A 6000-nucleotide genomic window follows, 5' to 3' on the forward strand; every position below is an offset into this window, starting at 1 on the left:
GAATCTGACTCCTCTGGGTCCCTTACGTGAGTGGAATCCTACAGGATCTGTCCTTTTGTGACTGGTGTATCTCACTGAGCATAATGTCTGTCCTCAAGGTCCATCCATGCTGGAAGCCTGTGTCGGAATTGCCTTCCTTTCTAAGGCTGAATAATGTTCCACTGTGTGAATGGACCGCCGTGTGTTTACCCTTCATCTGCTGATGGACACTTGGGCTGCCTCCACCTCTTGGCTATTGTGAATATGCTGCTGTGAACTTGGGTGGACGTACATCTCCTCGAGACCCTGCCTTCAGTTCTTTCAGTTATATCCCCAGAAGTAGTGGACTTTATGGTAGCTCTATGCTTAATTTTTTGAGGAACTTGCATACCGTTTTCCACAGTGGCTGCACCATTTTACATTCCCACCAACAGTGTGTAAGGAAGGATTCCTATTTTTCTACATCCTTGCCAACATATGTTTTGACAGTAGCCATCCTAACAGGTATGAGGTGGTATCTCATTTGTGGTTTTTATTTGCATTTCCTTAATGATCAGTGATGTTGAGCATCTCTTCATGTGTTTATTGGCCATTCCTGTGTCTTTGGAGAAATGTCTGTTCGCATCCTTTGCCCATTTTTAAATTGGTTGTTCGTCTTTAATTGTTGAGTTGTAGGATCTGTTCATATGTTTTGGACATTAATCCCGTATCAGATACATGATTTGGAATACTTTCTCCTATGACAGGTTGCCTTTTCACTTTATTGATAGTGTCCGTTGATGCACAAAGGTTTTAAATTTTGATGTAGTTTAATTTATCTCTTTTTCTTTTCTTGCCTGTGCTTTTGGTGTTATATGCAAGAAAGCTTTGCCAGATTCAGCCATGAAGCTTTTCGCCTATGTTTTCTTCTAAGAGTTTTATGTCTACTTTAGGTCTTGGTCCCTTTTGAGGTAACTTTTGTATGTGATGTTAGGTACGGGTCCAACTTCATTCTTTTCCAAGTGGATGTCCATTTCCCCACCATTTGTTGGAAAGACTGGCCTTTCCCCATTGAACGATCTTGGCACCCTTGTCAAACGTCATTGACCATATGTGTGAGGATTTATTTCTGTGCTCTCTATTCTGTTCCATTGGCCTATACTTACCCGGTTTATAGATAAAAAAGTGAAGGCCCAGAGAGGGCCCATAATTTGGCCGAGGTCACATGGTAAGTGGTGGTTAGGCTGGGATTCGGGTGAAGGGTGCCCTGGTCCTCACCCTGTCCATGCAGAGGTGGGGAGCTCAGGGGGCGCATCTGACCCACCCACTCTTCCCACCAGATGACACTCCACACCAGCTGCGCTGAGCCTCACCTTGTTTATATAGGTTCAAACTAGCTGCCAGCAATTCCGGGAAGTTTTAAGATGGCAAAGGCCCCACTGAAATTGCCTTCAAACAGCGCAGAGACCCAGACAGGGCAAATTCCAGGGCAAAGCTGACGTCCCCTAAGAGCCAGCGGAGGTTCAGGAGAGCAATGGCAGCAGGAGGGGTTGAGGAGGACCCTACACAGCGGGGTGGAGGAGAGCTGAGGGCCCCTGCAGAGCAAGCCCCATCCCCCCAGAGCAGGAGGGCGGAGAAACCCACCGCCTGAGATCGTGCCCACAGGCACCCACTGCCCAACAAGCCCACCACTCTGTCCATTTAGGGCAGTGCCTCCCTCTTGTATGAAGCTCAGGAAAGTTCACCTGACATTAGTAAAAGGGGCAAAGCAGGGACTAGAAGGAACATCTCAGAACCCCTGTCGTCTACAGCCAGTATCTCAGAGGTGGCCAAAGACAAGGCATCCATTAAAAAAGAACCAACTCTATAAAAAAGAAATAATACAGAATGGAAATAACTCAGAAATTAAAGATAGAATATCTGGAAGGGAAAAAGTTAACAAAAACTGTAGGGAATAAAAGTTCAAAACTGAAAAGGACCTTTTCCAGAGCTAACGTTGGTGAGGTGAGGTTTGGAGGACAGGGTGCACAGAGGACCACTGGAGCCCAGGACAAGGAGAAAGCACAGGTGAGCTGGGGTGGACCTCAGACGCAGCAGGCAAAGTGGGTTCCACCCTGCAAGTCCTTGGTGGAGCCATGGTCAGCTGAACAGGAGACAGTTTCTGAGAAACGTTCCTCCCATGTTCCTTTAACTGGGAAGTTCCTGGAGAATGTGCTTCAGCAACACAGAGGGAGTCACCCTAGAGGAGGCTGGGGTCCTGAGTGGGCAGTGCCTGGACGGACCATGCAGGTGGGCTGGGGGACTGAGACAGACTGACTCATAGAGCCTGCGGAAGGCTCATTCCACGGGGCCACCAAAGGATGTGGAGGACAAGGCAGGTTCAAAGAAAACCAGGCGAGTGAGTCATTGTTCAGTGGGGGCCGGGGTTGTGCATGAAAGGAAATAACTGTAGTAAGTTGGCCTCCTCCCTCCCCTCTCGCTCCCCTCCCCCTCCCTCCCCTCCCTCTCCCCTCCCTCTCCTCCCTCTCCCTCCCCTCCCTCTCCCTCCCCTCCCCTCCCTCCCCTCCCCTCCCTCTCCTCCCCTCCCTCTCCTCCCCTCCCTCTCCTCCCCTCCCCCTCCCTCCCCTCTCCCTCCCCTCCCTCCCCTCCCTCTCCCCTCCCTCCCCTCCCTCTCCCCTCCCTCCCCTCCCCTCCCTCTCCTCCCCTCTCCTCCACTCCTCCTCCCCTCCCCCTCCCCTCCCCCTCCCCTCCCCTCCTCCCCTCCTCCCCTCCCCTCCTCCCCTCCCTCCCCCCTCCCCTCCCTCTCCCCTCCCTCCCCTCCCTCTCCCCTCCCTCCCCTCCCCTCCCTCTCCTCCCCTCTCCTCCACTCCTCCTCCCCTCCCCCTCCCCTCCCCCTCCCCTCCCCTCCTCCCCTCCCCTCCTCCCCTCCCTCTCCTCCCCTCCCTCTCCTCCCCTCCCTCTCCTCCCCTCCCTCTCCTCCCCTCCCCCTCCCTCCCCTCTCCCTCCCCTCCCTCCCCTCCCTCTCCCCTCCCTCCCCTCCCCTCCCTCTCCTCCCCTCTCCTCCACTCCTCCTCCCCTCCCCCTCCCCTCCCCCTCCCCTCCCTCTCCCCTCCCTCCCCTCCCCTCCCTCTCCTCCCCTCTCCTCCCCTCCTCCTCCCCTCCCCCTCCCCTCCCCCTCCCCTCCCCTCCTCCCCTCCCCTCCTCCCCTCCCTCCCCTCCCCTCCCTCCCCTCCCCTCCTCCCCTCCCTCCCCTCCCCCTCCTCCCCTCCCTCCCCTCCCCCTCTTCCCCTCCCCTCCCCCTCTTCCCCTCCCCTCCCCCTCTTCCCCTCCCCTCCCCCTCCTCCCCTCCCCTCCCCCTCCCCCTCTTTCTCCTTCCTCCCTTCTGCCCCCACAATGGCTGGCTCTGGGCTGTGAGGCTGTAGCAGGTTAGGATTGGAGATGAAAGTTCCTGCGTCCTCCCCCCCCCCCAGTAAACCCAAATGTCAGATAGCCAGGGACGGTAGGGGTGGCCTCTGCCTTAAGCTGAAGGAAATGACAGGACAGATATTCAGGGAAGAGTGTTCCAGTCAGAAGGAACAGTACCTGCAAAGCCCCAGGAGCAGGCAGAGAGGGCAGAGCCTGGAGGGTCTTGGCTGCACCCTCTTCACAAGCACGGGGTCCTGTGGATCCTGACCCTGAAGGTAGCTCAGCTTCAGCACATGGGTGCCCCCAGGACATGCCAGGCTCCCCTTCCAGGCCACAGCTCCCAGGGCCAGCTGCTTCCCTGGAAGGAGGGCACTGTCCCTCCCCTGCTGTGTGCCGCATGAGCAGTGAATGTGCAGGCAGCTGGGTTCCCACTGGACCCTCGAGTTGGCTGAGACCCTGAGGGTCTGCTGAGGGGTGGGACCTGCCCACTGCTCCTTGTTTCCTGCTGACAGGAGCCCCAGAGGAGGGGATGTCGGGAGCAGGGGGCCGTGTGGCCAGTCTGGGGTCTGCAGGGGCCTCAGGGTGACTGCTGGCACCAGGCAGGGGCGCTGGGAGGTGGAGGTGAGGGGTGGGGTCAGACCGGGTGGGGACCCTGGCTCTGCCCATCCCCTGAGGCACCTCACCTTCTCCCACTTCATCTACGACCCTTGCCAGCCGCCACAAGCAACGTCTCTGGTGTTCGGGAACAACCCCTGAATCGCATTTATTGACTCAAATGTCCCTGTGCCAGCAGAGCTCCTGGTTCACTCTGCTTTGCCCGCGTCCCAGGCACCACCTGGCTCTAAGGCAGTGCTGGACCCCCAGCCACATCTGGGCCTTCTGGACGGGCATCCACTGGGTGGCCCCTGCCCTTTCCTGGGGTCTCTGTCCTGGGGCCTCCTCGGAGTGAGCCTCTGGGGAGGCACCTGGAGCCCCCGCTGCTGGGCCCTCTCCACCTGCAGGCGGGACCCTGGGCCTCCCACGGACACTCCTGCAGATTCAAGGGTGCAGGTGCATGTCGGCCACCCTCACCTGGCGGCCTCGTCCTGCACCTCCCTGCCCCCACCCTGCTGCAGGCCAGGCGGGCTCCCCAAGCTGACAGACCTTGTATGATGGCAGCCTTCCCAGGAGTGGGAAGCCCTGCTTGGCTGTGCACACAACGGGAGGGGCTCTCAAGGGACGGCCCACAGAGACAAGGGCAGCAGTGGCTCTTGACAAAATGCTCCAGATCTTTCTCTGGCCTGCAGACGAAGTGAGGTGGGGGAGAGAAAGCACAGACCTGAACAAGGACTGCCCGAGCAACACAGCTGTCCCCCCGGGGAACCGTGCGGCCTGACACCTGCGCCAGGCACCTGCAGGGTGACAGCACACCCCTCGGCTGGTGTGTCTGGGGGGGGACAGGTGGGCAGAGCCAGATGGCCGTTAAGCTCGTGTAGCTGTCACATCACTGAGCTCCCAGGACGGCCATGTCTGAGACACAGCCGTGGAGACACAGCGTGGGCAGTGAGGGCCAGGGGGCACCTTGGGTGTTGTCTCTTTTCCAAGCCCTCTTTCCTGCCAGGTGTCGGCCGCCCTCCCACCCTGGGAGGACAAATGATCCAGGAAAGAGGAATTTGTCCCCAGCTGGTCGGAAGTTTGGGCGGAGTGGGAGGACGCAGCAAGACGGAGCCTACTTGCAGTTGGAGGTCCCGAGTGCAGAGAGGAGGGAGGTTCCGAGAAGGCCTCCCGAGCTGCAGCCCCAAAGGGGAAACACTGCGGTGCGGGGGTGGGTCAGGGTGGTCACGGTGGAGAAGAAAATAGGGGACGCCCAGACGTACTCTGCAAACTGTTGTGTGTGTCTGCAGAACCTGTGTGAACAGGAAGTTCAGAGGGAAGTCGTGTCCGGCTGACCTCGTGGGAATGCTGCCTGGGGGGCCTGGAGTCACCCGCATTCTGGTGAGAACAACGCCCAAGGTCTCCCACAAAGGGGGCTCACCCTGAATTCCTGGGACTTCACAGGTGGCACCTCCCTGGCAAGGGTCATCCTTTTCGTGTCCAGTCCCAGTGACTGCCCCCGGGTCTACAGAGACTACAGGCTTTGGGGACAGGCACAGCCAAGGTGGGTTGGAGGGAAGGAGGGGGAGTGGACACTGGTTTCTCCTGCACCTCAGGCTGTGCGGCCTCGCCTGCCGTTGTCCTGCCCCGGGAAGTGGCAGCAAGAAGCAAAGAGGCATCTCGGTCAGGCTGGTTCCCAATGGCATTGGGTGGGTGGAGGTGACTGATGCCTAGACAACAGGCTAGAAGGGGTTCTTTGAGACACGTGGGCTCTGTCTTCCCATGCAGGGGACGCAGGCTCTGACGACAAAGCTTCAAATCCTTGGGGCACCCACCCAGGTGTCTCTGCCCAAATCCCTGGGTCTGAGGGTTCCCCTACAGGCCTGGACTTGACAGGGTGGACCCACCTTACCTCTGCCACTCCAAGATATGTCCTCCCAACGTCATACACATGCTTGCTTATTCTTTTTAGCAAAAAGAAAGAAAGAAAAAAACGACAAAAGCAGTCCATGCTTCTTGCAAAATGGTCAGGAATAGTGGAAATTTTTAAAAAGTAAAAAATTA

Source organism: Delphinapterus leucas, chromosome 3 (genome assembly GCF_059928025.1).
Source record: "Delphinapterus leucas isolate spDelLeu-1000000601 "Yukka" chromosome 3, BTC_Dleu_Yukka2, whole genome shotgun sequence".
Lineage (NCBI taxonomy): Eukaryota > Metazoa > Chordata > Mammalia > Artiodactyla > Monodontidae > Delphinapterus > Delphinapterus leucas.